Source organism: Anolis carolinensis, chromosome 6, assembly GCF_035594765.1.
Source record: "Anolis carolinensis isolate JA03-04 chromosome 6, rAnoCar3.1.pri, whole genome shotgun sequence".
Lineage (NCBI taxonomy): Eukaryota > Metazoa > Chordata > Lepidosauria > Squamata > Dactyloidae > Anolis > Anolis carolinensis.
This window is the reverse complement of record NC_085846.1, coordinates 101,244,219-101,260,398: the sequence shown is the minus strand read 5'-3', so window position 1 is coordinate 101,260,398 and position 16,180 is coordinate 101,244,219. Positions and strand designations below refer to the sequence as shown.

Here is a 16,180-nt window from a genome sequence, read left to right as displayed (position 1 = left end):
AGCTTGCTTTGCCTTTGTTTGAGGCTAAGAGAGTGCGATTTGTCCAAGCTCTCTCAATGGGTTTCTATGGCTGATGAAAGATACAAACCCTGGTCTCAAGTCATAGTTCAGTACTCTCTAGCTACTACATCATGCTGGTAACAGAGTCAAAAATGGAAAGGGTATCTGTACCTTAAATAAGGATTTTCAGCAGGTGATGTATGTACCTGATTCCATGACAAGTAACATAGAGCACCTGCTGAAATTCCCTATTTAAGGTACAGGAGCCCTCTCCATTTTCCACCAGATAACTTACACCACCAGCTGAAATTTCCTCATCTACATGACAATTAAAGGTACAGGAGCCCTCTCCAATTTTCGCCTTGGCAACCCTATTAATACTTTTCTCAGGTCTTGCAAACTCAAGGTCTTCCCTTGTTTGCTTAAGTCACCTTTTTCTACTGCTTTGGGTTTTACTGAATTGTGCCTGCCTTTGCTATGCCCCTTTCTGTTTGTTTAAGGATACCATTTTAGAATGTACTAGCTTTGCCCGACCATGCGTTGCTGTGGCTTATGCGAATCAATTGTTAGCCAGGTGGAATAGCAGTGACTAGCCTTGCAGCCTCAAAGACTGGCCATTTTTTGGAGTAGCTGGAGTAGCAGCCTCAATCAAAGAGCTGCTTTGAAGCCTGGCTATTTCCTTTGTAGGGGAATCATTGTTTGGCCAGATTGAATTGCACTGAATAGTCTTGCAGCTTAAGAGCCTGGCTGCTTTCTACATAGGGCATTCTTGCTAGGCCAGGTTGAATGGGACAGAGTAGCCTCATGGCTTCAGAGCCTGGGGGTTTTTCACCTAGGGGAAATCTTGGTTGACCAGGTTGAATAGCACTGAATAGCCTTGCTGCTTGCAAGCCTGGCCGCTTTCTACCTTGCTGAATCCTTGGTTGGCCAGTTCGAATAGCAATTAATAGTCTCGGTGTGGCAGGTATGAATGCTGCAGTTAGGCACCTTGATTAGCATGTAATGGCCTTGCAGCTTCAAAGCCTAGCTGCTTCCTGCCTGGGGGAATCCTTTGTTGGGAAGTGTTAGCTGGCCCTGGTTGTTTCCTTTCTGGAATTCCCAATTTCCCTGCTTTCAGAGTGTTGCTCTTAATTTACTGTCCTGGTTTTAGAGATTATATTGTTCTGTATTATTATACCACAGTAATTATTTCATATTATATTTATAATCTTATATTATCTGTTTAGAAGTGGATTATATGAGGCCCCTTCTACACAGCTGTATAAAATCCACACTGAAGTGGATTATATGGCAGTGTGGACTCAAGATAATCCAGTTCAAAGCAGATAATATAAGATTATAAATTGGTAATATAGCTGTGTTGAAGGACCTTGTGTCTACACTGCCATATAATCCAGTTCAAATCAGATAATCTGTATTTTATAGGCAGTGTGGATCAGGCCTAAGTGCACTCTGCCTGTGCCCTGGGCACCATTTTGGTTGAGGGAGTTGCTAGGATACAAAGGGGGCGGGGCCTAAAGGCAGCGGGGGGGGGGGGGCTAAAGGCAGCAGAGCCTACCTTTCTAACTGGCAGTTAGGGGGAGCAAGGCTCTTCCTCATCCTTGGTAATTTGGACTATTTTTCTAGGTTTTTTTGATTGAAAGACATATTTTGGATGACTATGTCTTTTATTGCCAAATTTGGTGTGATTGGGTTCAGTGGTTTTGTTGTTTACTCCATAGTAAAACAAACATTACATTTATATATAGATAGATAGATTGTGGAGTCTTTTTTAACTGCAAGGAGCTACCCTGAGTGATGTCTATGTATTAGAAAAGCAGAATACAGGAATATGAATAAAATGAAAAGAAATGAGAAAAGGAAACATAAATCTCGACAGGCATTTTAATCTTCGCCTTGTGCTGTGACTATGATTTATTTGCTTTCTTTTGGAAATTTTAGTGACGACAAAGCTTCCATCTCCTGCAGTCTAACCCATTTGAAGAGCTGGGTGAGTAAGGGGAGGGAAGTTTTTTATGATTGCTGTTTTGTTTTCTCCCTCGCCTCCTAGAAGGTTGTAATAAGAGACAGATTCAAAGGGTCTCCTCCGGACACTGTCACTATAGACCAATACTTTGTTCATCCCTGTGGTGGAGCCACTAGGATCTCAAAAAGTCCACATCAAAATCCTAATTCTGAAATGAGTCTCATCTCATCAGTATTTCCCCCTCCTCTCCCCCATCTCCCCAATAATGTATCTATTGTATGGAGAAGTTGTTTTTCTGAGGAAGCGGCAGAGACTTAGATATCATAAAGGGTTGAGCTGTGCTTTGATATACTGTCAGCAAAAGCTGAATACTGTAATTTTCAACAATTTTCTAAAATCTCCTCCCTATGTCTCTCTCTCTCCCACACTGACAAGACACACTTTCCACCCCTTAGGATCCTCATTTGCACCGCAAAATTAATGGTCTGTCATTGGTGGGAGACAGTGGGTTACTGTGAGAGATGCTGACTCTCCACTGCTCTCTCTTTGGCATTATGCATTGGTAAATTCAAAATCCTGGCCGTTCCATTTCCATTTTCTGATTTAACTCATGAAGCTGATAACAACAGCTCTAACCTGAGTAGACCTCCATCCTGATAAATGTTCTATGTGTTATCAAAGACTTTCATGGTCGGGTCCATTTGGTTGCTATGAGTTTTCCGGGCTGTATGGCCATGTTCCAGAAGCATTATCTCCTGGTTTTGCCCACATCTATGGCAGGCATCCTCAGAGGTTGTGACCTCACAACCTCTGGGGATGCATGCCATAGATGTGGATGAAACCTCAGGAGAGAATGCTTCTGGAACATGACCATACAGCCTGGAAAACTCACAGCAACCCAGATCTTGTTCTTTCTTGTACATGTCAACCTCATACCTCCAGATGAAAACTGAGACACATGTGGCCAAGCAACACCAGAGGTCAAGTATCCTTTATCTGAAATGCTTGTTTTGGCTTTCAGATTTTTTCAGATATTGGAATACCTATATTTGCATATAGATAATGAGATATCGTACAGATGGGTCCCAAGTCTAATTGTGAAATTCATTTATTTTTCATATGCAATCAAAGTTGAAGCACAGTTGAATTTTTTGCACAGTATATCATAGCTTGACATCATAGAATCATAGAGTTAGAAAAGACCTCACGGGCCATCCAGTCCAAACCCCCGCCAAGAAGCAGAAAAATGGCATTCAACAGATGACCATCAGCAGGAAAGGAGATCATTAACACATTTCCCAGTTGGTAAAAAGAATCACTTCTGAAACCTCCTATCATGCGACAACCAAAGAGCGACAATGCCATGATCATACAGCATGTCTGTTTTACCTGTCTTGTGCAATAAACTCCTTAGAGCAGTGGTTCTCAACCTGTGGGTCCCCAAGTGTTTTGGCCTACAACTCCCAGAAATCCCTGCCAGAAATCCCTAGCAGAGCATAAAAGTGAGTTAAGTGGATGCACTAAAAGTGCAGTAATGACAGTACACACACACACACACACACACACACACTCAGTTATGCCTTCAGTTGATTCATCTCAATCTCTTCAGCACATTTTGCATGATAAGATCATTGCTAAACTCTGTGGAATAATAAAATAGGGCTGAGGTAGCCCACTTTCTCCTCCAAATAATTAGGAGACTAGTATATGATTAATGGGGCTTCACATCTTTTATGTAGCAAATGGTCCTCCCTCTTTTTTCTTTAATTGCTTCGTTACCATTATGACTGAGTGATCCCAGATTTGTTCTTAGAAATAATGTTTGCTTAAAAATACCACAGGAATAATGTAGTTTTGACTCTATTTGGGTTCCTTCTTTGTAATCTGTAAGAAGGCACAAAATCTCAGAATTAATCTAAAAGTCTATCATATTAACTCTGACTTCTTAAAGTCTGGATCTGGGGAGAAAATGTATGCTCCATCACTTCCTCTGACTGATTTGTGTAATCCTTTTTATTGATAATAATCTAATGCAACTTTTCCACATTTTTATTGAGATGGAAGGAGGAACAATATTAATATTAATCCCCCCAAACACAAATAAACACTGTTTGCTCTTCTTTCTCTGTTTCCATGAACTCGGACCACCCTGTTTTAACAAGTAATCTGAGACTGCTTAGAAAGTGATGCAAACATGAATAAATAAGTAACATAAAATCAGATTACTTTAAGGAATTTATGTTGTACTTTGCATGCATGCTTCACAAGTTGGCCACTGTTCCCGATAAATAACTATTGGCTGTCTCGTGGTATGGGTGGAAATGATCGGAGCTCAATGTGCCTAAGTGTAGGTTGCTGGAAATACAACGACAAATTTGCCTGGGCTTTCAGAGAAGATCTTTGAGAGCTACAGGCATTTCAGCAAAAATAATAAGCAATTAGGAAACTTATGGTAGCTCCATTTTGTTTTTTCTTTAGTGCTCTGTGTAGCACCAGTGATTTGTGAGATGGAATATTCTCATTCTAAATTTAATGCAGCCTCACAATGCAGGTGCAATTGACTGTATCTCCTCCCCCCCCCCCTTTGCAATTATCTGATTCAAAAGAGTTCCCATGTCCTCCCATGCAAGTTTTTGGGATTCAAAAAGGCATATTACTTCTGCTGGATTCTACTGTTTCACCCACTTGAGGATACTGTTGATGTTGCCCTTTCCTCCTCTTCTCATCATCACCACTACCACCACTACCACTACCATTTCAATCATTATTTGCCAACTTTTTGCCCATAATGGGACTCAAGTGGTTTACAAATTATTGAATCAGTACAGATTAAAAGCAGACACATATATACAGTACAACCCTCATAACCGTGGAACCTGTATCTGCCGTTTCACCTACCTGCTTCCAACAAAATATATCCTCTCTAGGGATTTTCTAGGTCCTCCAGGTGATTATATTCTGTTGGAATTTACCATGAGATCACCCGGGAGGACAAGGCAAATTTCTAAACAGCTAGGAATTTTCATCCAGGGTGACTCTATGATAACTATTGGTGGAAGCAAATAATTTCAGAAGGGTTCACTATTATCCATGGATTCTTGTTTCTATGGTACGTTTAGGGTCAGTGGAGTCATTACTTCACTGTTATGGAAACCATTAGTTGCCTCTGAAGATACCACTACTTTAGAAGATGTAGTCCCCTAACCCCGGTTTGGAAGACAGCAACTATTGCTCTACATTTAGCACACAATGACATGACTGCCTGCCATGCAAGTGAAAAAGATGAGGCGATGCTGAGAGAAAATAGGTGGCAACTTCTATTGATCACCATAAATGTAATAGAATACACATGGAATTCAAAACAGATTCAAGAGCTAGGTATTCAATGTCCTGGGATTGAATGAGAAAATCTGTCTCCTCTATTTTTTTTTAAAGTTTCTAATTCTTTTTATCACATTTATGAGAAAATGTGGCTTTTAGGATCTCCTTTGTGGAAGCTATACACAATTGAAGAATTTGGAATCTAGGAATTTAAGTACTGTACCAGAATTACATATGGCTAACCTCCACTCCTCATTATCCAAAGACTTCCTTATTCCAACAGTGCAATTTGCAGCAGTGTATAATCAGAAATCCTTCTTGATTTGTTACAAATTGTCCAGAGATCAGCAAATAGATGTATCTTATCTTCACACTTGCTCTTGAAAGCTGTATTTTGAGAAGTTGTATGAGAATTCAATCCAGCCTTACATTAAATACATTTCATTAAGGGAATTCAATCCAGGCCTTCCTTCACATTCTAACAATAACAGGAAGTTTTTAGTTAAGCCAAAAATGTAGGAAGTTTGGAGCAGAAGTTCACAAATAGAGCAACATGCACACCTGCTTGGTCTTCATTTTGGTTCTGACTACATTAATTATGATGATACCTTGATATCATAGTATTTTATAATATGGGAAAAGTCAATTTGAAACTGAGTGGGATTTTTTTATCCAGAGAAACTGGTAAACATTTATATTTAACTTTTAAAAAAGCATAAAATCATCCAAAACATTTGCTCAGAGTGCATGGAAAAAATTTCAAGAAACTATCCCCTCCTTTCTCTCAAGGGTGTTTGCCAAGGGTCTCTTGATGTCCAAGTTGTAAACCATGAAGGATGATGGTGTATAATGGAAAAAAAACTGTCTACCGTGAAGTGACAGGCTGCACAAGCACTAGTCTTGGCAAATTACCTGCAAGGCTCCCTTTTGACTTTAACAGGAACAGGATGATGCCTTGTGCGTAATTGGTTCATATCTTAGCGGGAGACTTTGTGTGCCTCTGAAATATGGGTAGGCATGATCTCATCCCCACTGCTGTCCATGTGTGCTCCTGCCAGGATTTTTTTTAAAAAAAGAGGTTTGGATTAGCTAAGCTCAAACATCTGTGTTTGCCAGGCTACCTGGAAGACTTGACGCAAGGCAGAATCGACACATTCCAGAAGAACAAGGAAACCGATGGTCCCACAGAAGTCTAGACCTTCCAGCACTTGACACAGAAAGACAGAGATGCTTGTTTTCCATAATGCTGCCAACTTTTGATCATTTCTTGCCCTCTGTGCCTTTAACGGAGAGGTGGGTCCCCGTTGCAAAGAGGGACAATTTTTCTGGACCACATATCCTTGAAAGCGTGTCCTTTAAAAAACTTCTTATTTCAAAAGCTTATCAAAACAAAGAAAAGGGATTTGTCTGCTGACGGAAGGACACAATGTCTGATGTGTTGGACACTGATACTGAAACAGCATCATGGTTTTCATAGTAGCCATGAAGTTCTAAACCAGCCCCAGCAGGACAGTCCTAGAGTTCCCTAACTCAGTCTTCAAAACCACCAGAGCCAGTTCAGGCAAGGAGACTTCTGGGCAACAGTAGGATCTCCTTTCTGTGTCTCTGGCCCAACGCAAGGCACAAACCCTCAAAACCGTACCCTGGGTGGATGGAGTTCCTTATGAGGAACATGGAATTCTTATGGACAATGGCTACTCCTCCCCACTCTCAGGTAACCAACCTCAATGCTGAAGTAAGTACCTGAATGGACAAAGCTTCAAGAGATCATTTCCTCCAAGTTCATCCACTCAGGTCTCTGTGATACACACCAAGACCTTCCCTTCATCAAAGAACCAATTCATGGATAGTAGTTGTTTTATTATGGACCAACCTGACACTCAAGAGCAGCATGAGAGGGTGAGCTGACATAGCAATATGAATCTTAAGGGTTAGGAGAAGGATCAAAACGCTAGATATATCTCCAATATCTGCCCTGTCTTTTCCTTACTTGGCATTATTATTCTTGGATTAATAACAGGATTTCTTAACTATTGAGGAACTTGTTTTTCAACTTGGGAACAAATAAATATGAATATTTTTCCATTCATACATTCCATTGGCTTCCTCATCACAAACAATTGTTTTGCTTACTTCTTTTAAGCTGGCTGAGATTGCTGTTGTTTTCATCATTATCATCAATCATCTTTGTTTTCCAACTCTGTTTCTCTACTTCTATTTCATTCTGTCTCTAGATTTTGTATTTTTGTTCACTTATTCAGTTATTGCACACACACACAGTTATCTTTCCTTGCAAGAATCATTCATCAACGGAAAAGTTTCCATCATGACTCTGTTCCATTTGTGAGTGTATTCCTTTCTGATTTACCATGGTGATGTCCAAATTCAAAATTTTCATCTCAGCAAACTAACATTATTCTGGAGTTACCATATAAAAAGCCAGAACTATTTTTTCCCTTTTGAGTTCTTTCTTATATTGCCTGGATTTCCCTGTGTTGCGAAATAATATTACTGTTGTTCTCAAGTTGCTCCAAAGAGGCATACACACTCAATAAATATTCACACACCTAGATACTAGAGTAATGTTACTGGTTTAATGAGAAATGAGATCAGAAAATCTCTCCTACCACCACCTCCACCAATTGCATAACAAAATGGAGAGGGTCTGTATCTCGACTTTGGGGAAAAATAGCTTTCTAGGGAGTAAATCCTAGAAGAACATTTCTCTGGGCAAGGAATATGCTGAGGTACTATAAGCTATATTTCTGGTATTTGTTGACAGTCCTCCATCCAAGTACTAACTAGGACAGAACCTGCTTAAGCTTCCAAAATCAGGTAGGATCTGATGTTTTTATGGTTGTTATTGCATGCCCTCAAGTTGTTTCCGATTGATGGTGATCCTAAAGCGACCGTTGTTTACAGAGTTTTCTGTGGCTGAGAATGTATAACATTTCCAAGATCACACAATGGGTTTCCATAGCTGAGTGGAGAATCGAATTCTGTCTCCAGAGTCATAGTCTACACTACACTGACTCTCTTTAGGGAACTCCTTCCTAAACTGCCAAATTGCAGTGATGATTAAAGTGGAATCATAGCATGATAACTGTGCAGTATGAAAGGGCATTTGAAGAGAGGAACACAACCTTTGAAAAGTAGAATACAATGCTGGCAGTTGCGTGAGAGAGAGAGAGATTGAGAGAGAAAGAGGAGGGAGAAGAAGAGAGACACATTTTGACTTCAGCTTCGGGGTGAAAAGTTCCAGCTTTGTGAGTCACGGCTCAAAGTGACTCCACAAAGTCAGGAGTACGACAATGGAGGAAAACAACAGCAAGGAGACACAGAAAACATAAAAACGACAGCCAGCTGGCCACAATCCTGCTGTAACAACAGTGATGCACACATGCCCCAGGGCATGGAGGCATCACAAGAAATTAACTGAAAGCCAAGTGGGAGTGTCTGCTTTGTTTCCCAAGCATGAGTTAATTCTATGCTATATCCTTTTCGGTCTGTGATTTGTTTTCTAAAAAATCATTTACTTATTCATGCACATAAAAGTGTATCCATATTCACATACACAAGGCAAATTTTGAACACATGTGATTTCCCCAAATACATTCGATTTTGTAAGCAATTTCCCATCTGATGTGTTTTTTTTAATTACTTCATCCCTTATTGCAGCATTGGCTAGCCTATGTTCACATCCCTGTCTAATGCTCTAACTCTCAAACCCTACTCCTTCTTGCGTGCCCTACTAGTGTTGTCAAATACCCACAGGTCAGTTCCCCACTTCCCATCTCGTTTCTTTGGGCTCCATGAGCTCAAAGAAGTAAGAGGGCAAACCCTCCCCCCAACCCCCCCCCCCAAGCCTTTAAAATAAAAGAAAACTTACCGGGTCACCATTACGCCTTTCTGGTAGGCCTCCTGGTGTATAAAAATGACATGGCAGGATGTGTGTGGGGGGGAAATCACTCCCCCCACCTCATTTCTATGTGTCAAGAGGCCTGCCGGAGAGGTGTAATGGTGGCCCAGTAAGTTTTCTTTTAAGGGCTTTGGGGGGAGGGGTTAGGGTGGCCCCATGTCTTCGTGGTAGTTACCAGTGGGCATGGGGACCCCCCGCCCCCGCAGGAAAGCTCAGCTTTTTGGTGAGGGCATGGGGGCTTAAACCCACTATGAAGCAGGTTTCTTAAACCTGCTTCATCATGGGTTTCTTAAACCTGCTTCATCATGGGTTTAAGCTCAGTCTGGAAGTGCCCACAGTCAGTTCTCATGTGTCATCTCCATCTGGGAGATGAACATATACATTTTCCAGTTTTGGTGGGCTTAGATCTGGACCAGAAGAAAGGAATTTGTGCAAATCCCCATCTCAGCTGGAAGAGCAACAATTTGCTACGATTTCCAATACTTAACTGATTTCATGTAAGTTGCAGCAAAAGGGAGTCTACTTATTTACTTAGCTTCCTCCTTTTCTCCTAGTTGTGGTGCCTGGGCTCTCCCTCCAACCTCATCTCCATTCATATTTTGGCTGGATTCAAATGAGCTAGATATCATGCTCTTCATCCCATTTTCATTAGCAGGTAAGAAGGGAATATAGTTAGTACTCCAATTTGCTGGGGATAGGGGCACAGGACCTTTGGAAAAGTAAAACAAACTGTGAAGAATTTCTAATTCTTTTTTACATAAGAAAGCACCTATTCCAGCTCTTTCTATAGTCAGTCTTCACTGGAAGCTGATTACAAAACTGCACTGGAGGGCCTAGCCTTCTACACTGCCAAAAATCTAAGGAGGAACTGGGTTTTTTTAACCCAGTTTCCTGATATTTTGTTCCCACCCCCCAACACAAATCCTGGGCTTTCCCTCAGAGGGTGGCTAGATGCCATCTGGCTCAACCAAAGGTTGACCTGGGAGGTCATCCAACCACTCCAGCCTCCCATTTCCACCTCAAAAACATACCTGAAGGCCCTCAGAGTACTCCTGACATGCTCCCCCTGATGCATCATTTTCACATGATAGGAGAGCTCTCCAGGGGGATCGGGATTAATTTAGTTTGGACGTCTCAGGTACAACCGAGACAGATCCAGCATTTTTGGCCTGTCTGGAAGGAAGGGCCCCTAGATATTCCTAGAAAGGCGTTCTCTCTCGAAATCTCTCGGTCTTCCAACACGACTGGGGGAAGTTCACCATACCTGAAGGACCTAGGGAGAACATTTTTAATCAATTTCATGAATAATCAAATCTGCAAAAGTCAAAACCACAAATGTGGAGGGATGACAAAATCAATGGCATATTCTGAGCTGGCTCTTTCTTGTAACAGCACCTGTAATCGTGCAAGAGATTATCCCAAAACCTCAGATTTTGGCCCTGAAATCTCAGAGTCTGCGACAGTTCTAGGCTGGAATATCTAAGTGTAAATGCATGCAAATCCATGCCATATCCTCCTATTTTGGTGGAACATTCAGCCTTCTTTCTTTTGGACAATGTATTTGTAGCAACTCATGGTACAATTTGGCTTCTTTGTAACCATCGCTGTCAGGCTTGGTCCTCAAAGTGTGCCTCTACATTGTAGAATCAATGCAGTTTGGCATCACTTTAACTGCCTTGGCTCAATTCTATGGAATCCTGTGAGTTGTAGTTTGCTGGGGCACCAATGCTCTTTAGCAGAGAAGGCTACCAAAGTGCAGGTCCCATGATTCCATAAACCCGTGACAGTTACCGTGGTGTCAGGATGCATTAATCCTGCAGTATAGGTACACCTCAGGTTAAAGCCCTAGACAACTCCACAAGGATTTTCCTTTCCGGACTCTTGGCAGCAGCTCTGATGAGATGCACAACTTCACTATATGGGTCCAAAGTCCTGTCCACATTGATTGGTTTTACTTTTCTAAAATAATAATTAAAAAACACATCCAATTGTCCTAGCATCAGGCAAGATTCTTTTGAACACATGAGAATCTTTCCTCATATATATTTTCCCCCCAAATAAAAGCATTTCTGTCACAGGGACAGTCTCTGCACAAGATTTATGGCTTCGTTCCCAACTTGAAAACAAAAGAGCAAATAGCTGCATGTCACGCACTGAGCTGAAACATTACAGATTATATTGCTGCTCTAGTTTCTGCAGAACTTTCTCAGTGGCAGGGTAAAACAATTTTTATTAACTTTCTTTTTATGATTACCAGCAGGGTAACAGGGGGAAGAATAATCTCTTCCATCTATAAGGTCTCGAGGCCCCTAAAGCCCAAATATCAGTTCAGGAGCTTTGTCAGGAGGAGTAACTGTTTCCTTTCCCTCATAAAACGCCTATCTCCATTAATCTATGTTTATTTTCCTTCTGCCTTTTTAATTTGCTTAATGGACTTCAGCCGAAGTTCCTCCTAGCAGTTTGGGGAAAGTAAACTCTGCTAAATCCCCGGGGACTTAATAGTCACAGTTAAGCACTTCTTGGGATTATTTTGTCTGACTTTCATCTTTTGCTGCTGGAGAGGCGATGGCGGTTGAGCACTCTGGCCCTAACCCCATGACTTAAGAGCCTGGGAATGAACTGCCAAGATTGCTCTAGAAGATTATGGCTTTGCACTCTCCCCTCCTTCCCTCCCTCCCTCCCTCCTCCCTCCGAACATAGCAAGAAGACAGATTTGGTTGAACCAAGATATAGAATGAGACCCAGCGCTTCCTTGTTTCTACTCAGACAGAGTGCAATCTAATGCACAACCGTGACGTGTCCAGTGCCCAACCCATGTCCCAGAATGTCCTAGTTGGAATCAGTTTGCAGGGATATACAAACAGACCACCATATACTGCAATATACTATAGTAGCAGGGGTGGCTAAAGACACTTTCCCTACTTGGGCAGAATGGCAAATGGCACACAATATTCACCCATGTCAAAGCATGGAGCGCCCACATTGATTATTTTGGCATATGAGGTAGGAAATCTCCATAAATCTCTCCCATTGCAAAAAAAAATATCATAAGAAAGCACGTGACTTTACATTTAGCCATTCTCTCATAGCACCTCAAATCTGTTGCTGGAGGTGAGTTTCTTGTCCAAGTGGGTTATCAGTTCTTTGACCATAGTCATATCCCAGGGTTCACCTATACTATAGAATTAATACAACTTGACACTAATTTAATGCCATGACATCCTGAGATTTGTTGTTTCGTGAGGCATCACCACTCTACGGCAGAGAAGGCTAAAGAACTTGTAGAACTACAAATCCCATGATTCCATAGTATTGAATCAATTAGTGTCAAACTGCATTAATTTTATGGAATAGATCAGAGCTTTTCAAACTGTGTCTTGTCACACACTAGTGTGTTGACAGCAGTGTATAGGTGTGTCACATGAATATAGCCACTGGTAGCGCAGTGGGTTAAGCTCTTGTGCCGGCAAGACTGCTGACTTGAAGGTTGGGTTGCTGACCTGAAGGTTGCTGGTTCAAATCCAACCCAGGGAGAGTGTGGATGAGCTCCCTCTATCAGCTCCAGCTCCATGCAGGGACATGAGAGAAGCCTCCCACAAGGATGGTAAAAACATCAAACATCCGAGCGTTCCCTGGGCAATGTCCTTGCAGGCGGCCAATTCTTTCTCACCAGAAGTGAATTGCAGTTTCTCAAGTTGCTCCTGACATGAAAAAACGAATCCCCGAACATACTGAGAAACCTCTGAATTGATATGAAATCAACAATAAATCATATCTTTTAAAAATATAAATGAAATATTTTCATGAAATATGTTGTCTCCCCATACAGTTCATTATTACAATTTGTATATGGGTCCATACAGTATCTCTTATAACAGGTTGGTTTAATCTCCAGTTTGTTAATAAAAGTGAATTACTGTGTTGTGAAATGATGCATGTCTAAAAATAGTGTGTCACCCACCAACATGAAATGTTTGGAAAGCCCTAGTGTAGCTTTCCCCCCAGTCTCTCAGTGAAAGTACATATATTTTCTAACATTCATAACTTTATTAAACTGCATACTGTTTTTCAAGCAGAGGTCTCAAGATTAGGAAAATTCTCAAAGTTTGGGACAAACTGAATTTAAGACTGGAGACAGAAGAGTTGAACCTTACAGATCTATCTGTTCCAAAGTAACACTGCCACAGTTCAGAAGAATGGCTGAAGACATTCATATTGGAATACCCATGACTATCTCATAAAATTGTTGTAGGGGCCAATGAGACAAACTACAGTTCTCTCATATCCTCGATGCACTGTAAGAAGTGTTTGAAGAGAAATCTCTCTTTGAATGAGTTTTGAATGACAGCCAATGTTGGGATTAGCCTCTAAATGCCATCTTTGTTGAACATTCAGCACATTAATGATCTTAATAAAGTCCCACCATGTATGCTACAGACATTTTTCTGTGTAATATACTGAGCTGGGGGAACAGAGGTAGGAGATTTGGTTAGCTTAGGCAGAAATTACATTGCTTAATTAGATTCCAGCAACTTACCTCTTAACATGAACAATGAAACACCTTATTCTTCATTTTGGTAACATGCTTTCTTCCGCATATTTTTAAACAATTATTTTAAGCTTTGCCTATAACAATCAGAAGGTAGTAATAATGTTGTATTACAGTGATGCTAATAATATATGACTGGCTATATTACTGATTATAAAGTCTGCCCTTGCTCCCTGATGAATTTATTAACTAGTTACTTTGATATCTTTTGATGGTTGTGGTGACACAGGAAGAAAGACCTAAGGATGCAGGGATCTGTTTCCTTTCTTCATCTGTGATGGGATAAGAGTCTCCGCAGCTATCTCAGCACAGTCTTTGTAGTCTGGGATCCAGTTTTATAAAATACTACATCACAGAACACTCTAAATTGTTTCCTGGGAACTTTTGACAGCTTCTTCCTCCTTTTATATTTTTCTAACACATTCCCAGGCTAAAAGTGGGACACCATACATTTGAAATAATACAAAAACACGCTGCCTGCAAAAGTGGAGATTAATTTGTTGTTGCTATTGTTGCTTTATGGACTGTTCAATTGTTTCTAAATCTCATGTTTATACTTTTATTAATCCCCTTGTATTGTTTTTAATTTGTGTTGCTTTAAATATGGTGTTCACTGCTTTAATTTGTACTGTTTATGATGTCAGCTGCCTTGAGTCTCATTATTGAGGGAGGAGCAGGATGTACATGTCGTCTTCAAAACCAGTAGATGTAGTAGTTTGAGCATTGTTATTATTATTATTATTATTATTATTATTATTATTATTATTATTATTATTATTATATACACAACAAGATGAGTACACAGCAAACAATATCACTATGCTGGTTGTTGTATTGGATCACACGTCGGACACTTCCCAAGTGTCTATGGTTATGTGATGGTAATTACAGATTGTAATTTTGTCAGCGCCAATTGTTTTTAAGTGCTGGCCAAAGTTTTTAGGCACTGTGCTGATCACCACTGGGATGATGATGATGATGATGATGATGATGATCATCATTATTATCTTTATTATTATGTTTCTGTATGGAACTATGGCTCCAGAATTCAGTTAGAATCCCACTCAGCCATGAAAAGCAAATGGATAACTTGGACAAGTACCATACTCTCAGCTTAAAAAAAAAAAACACAATAGAATTGTCTCATCTTGAAGATACACAACAACAATGTTGGTGCTTTTTTAAAGCCTAGAGCAGAACATAGAAAAGTGGTTATTTTGGACTACATCTCCCAGAGCCTCCAATGGCCATGCTGAATAGTGAATTCTAGTACTGTTTTTCCAAGTTTAGCTTTGAAGTGAGTTCGGATAGGACTACAGTCTCAAGAGATCTGTGAATTATGCTTTTCCCAGGTTGGTTCCTTGTACAACATTCTTGTTTAGGCAAAATGTCAAATATATGGTGTTGATGGATCAAGGAAACAGATTACTGCTTTGCAAACTACAGGAAAGGAGACTCCACCTGAATATTAGGAAGAACTTCCTAACTGTGAGAGCTGTTCAGCAGTGGAACTCTCTGGCCCAGAGTGTGGTGAAGGCTCCTTCTTTGGAGGCTTTTAAACAGAGGCTGGATGGCCATCTGTCGGGGGTGCTTTGAATGCGATTTTCCTGCTTCTTGGCAGGGGGTTGGGCTGGATGGCCCATGAGGTCTCTTCCAGCTCTAAGATTCTATGAGTCTATGATTAAAGTTTCTATATGTAGAATCTTAGAGTTGGAAGAAATCCCAAACACCACCCTGTCTAACCCAATTCTTCCATGCGGAAAAGCATAATCAAAGCATGGCCACTTAAAAACCTTTAGAGAAGGAAACACCATTAAGCTCCAGGGCAGCAGCATACTCCACTGTGGAACAGCTCTAACTGTCAGAAAGTTCTTTACATGGGATTTCTTTTCCTGCGATTTGTATTTGGCTACATCTTCGATATGACATCCTTTCAAATATTTAAGCATGACTATCATGTCCCTCTCAGCCTTCTCTTCTTCAAGGTAAACATACTCAGCTCCCTAAGCCACTATTCGTAGGGCTTGATTTCTAGTTCTTTGATAATTTTTGTAACTGTTTTGGGATGCATGTGTTCAAGCTTGTCAATAATATCCTTCTTGAACTCTGGTGTCCAGAATTGGACAGAATTTCATTGACTAACTGATGTTGTTGAACTGCAACTCCCAACATTCTTCACCACTTTGCCGTGTTAGCTCAGGCTGCTGGGACTTGCAACCTGATACCCGGGGGACCTTAGACTTCTGTATATAGATTCTGGACATAGCAACACTGTTATGCAATACAAAAAAAAATAGTAACTCATACCTTCACCCTCTTAACCTTGCAAACATGAAGAATGCTCACAATATACCATTGCAACCTGAATGATCTTTATATACTTATATTCCAAACAATGAAAACTCTTCTTTCCTTTTTAAAGACA

The 16,180-nt window shown here is 40.6% G+C and overlaps 1 long non-coding RNA gene across 2 annotated transcripts in view; it reads left to right on the top strand.

Moving 5' to 3' along the window:
• The first annotated feature begins 244 nt into the window (after positions 1-244).
• The window catches only part of LOC103279096 (uncharacterized), a 69,765-nt gene continuing 53,829 nt past the window's right edge, over positions 245-16,180 (top strand). For both annotated transcript variants that reach the window (XR_506552.3, XR_506550.3), the window contains exons 1-3: positions 245-335; positions 1,942-1,990; positions 9,761-9,861. This is a non-coding gene — a long non-coding RNA (uncharacterized LOC103279096). The remainder of the gene's footprint in view (positions 336-1,941; positions 1,991-9,760; positions 9,862-16,180) is intronic.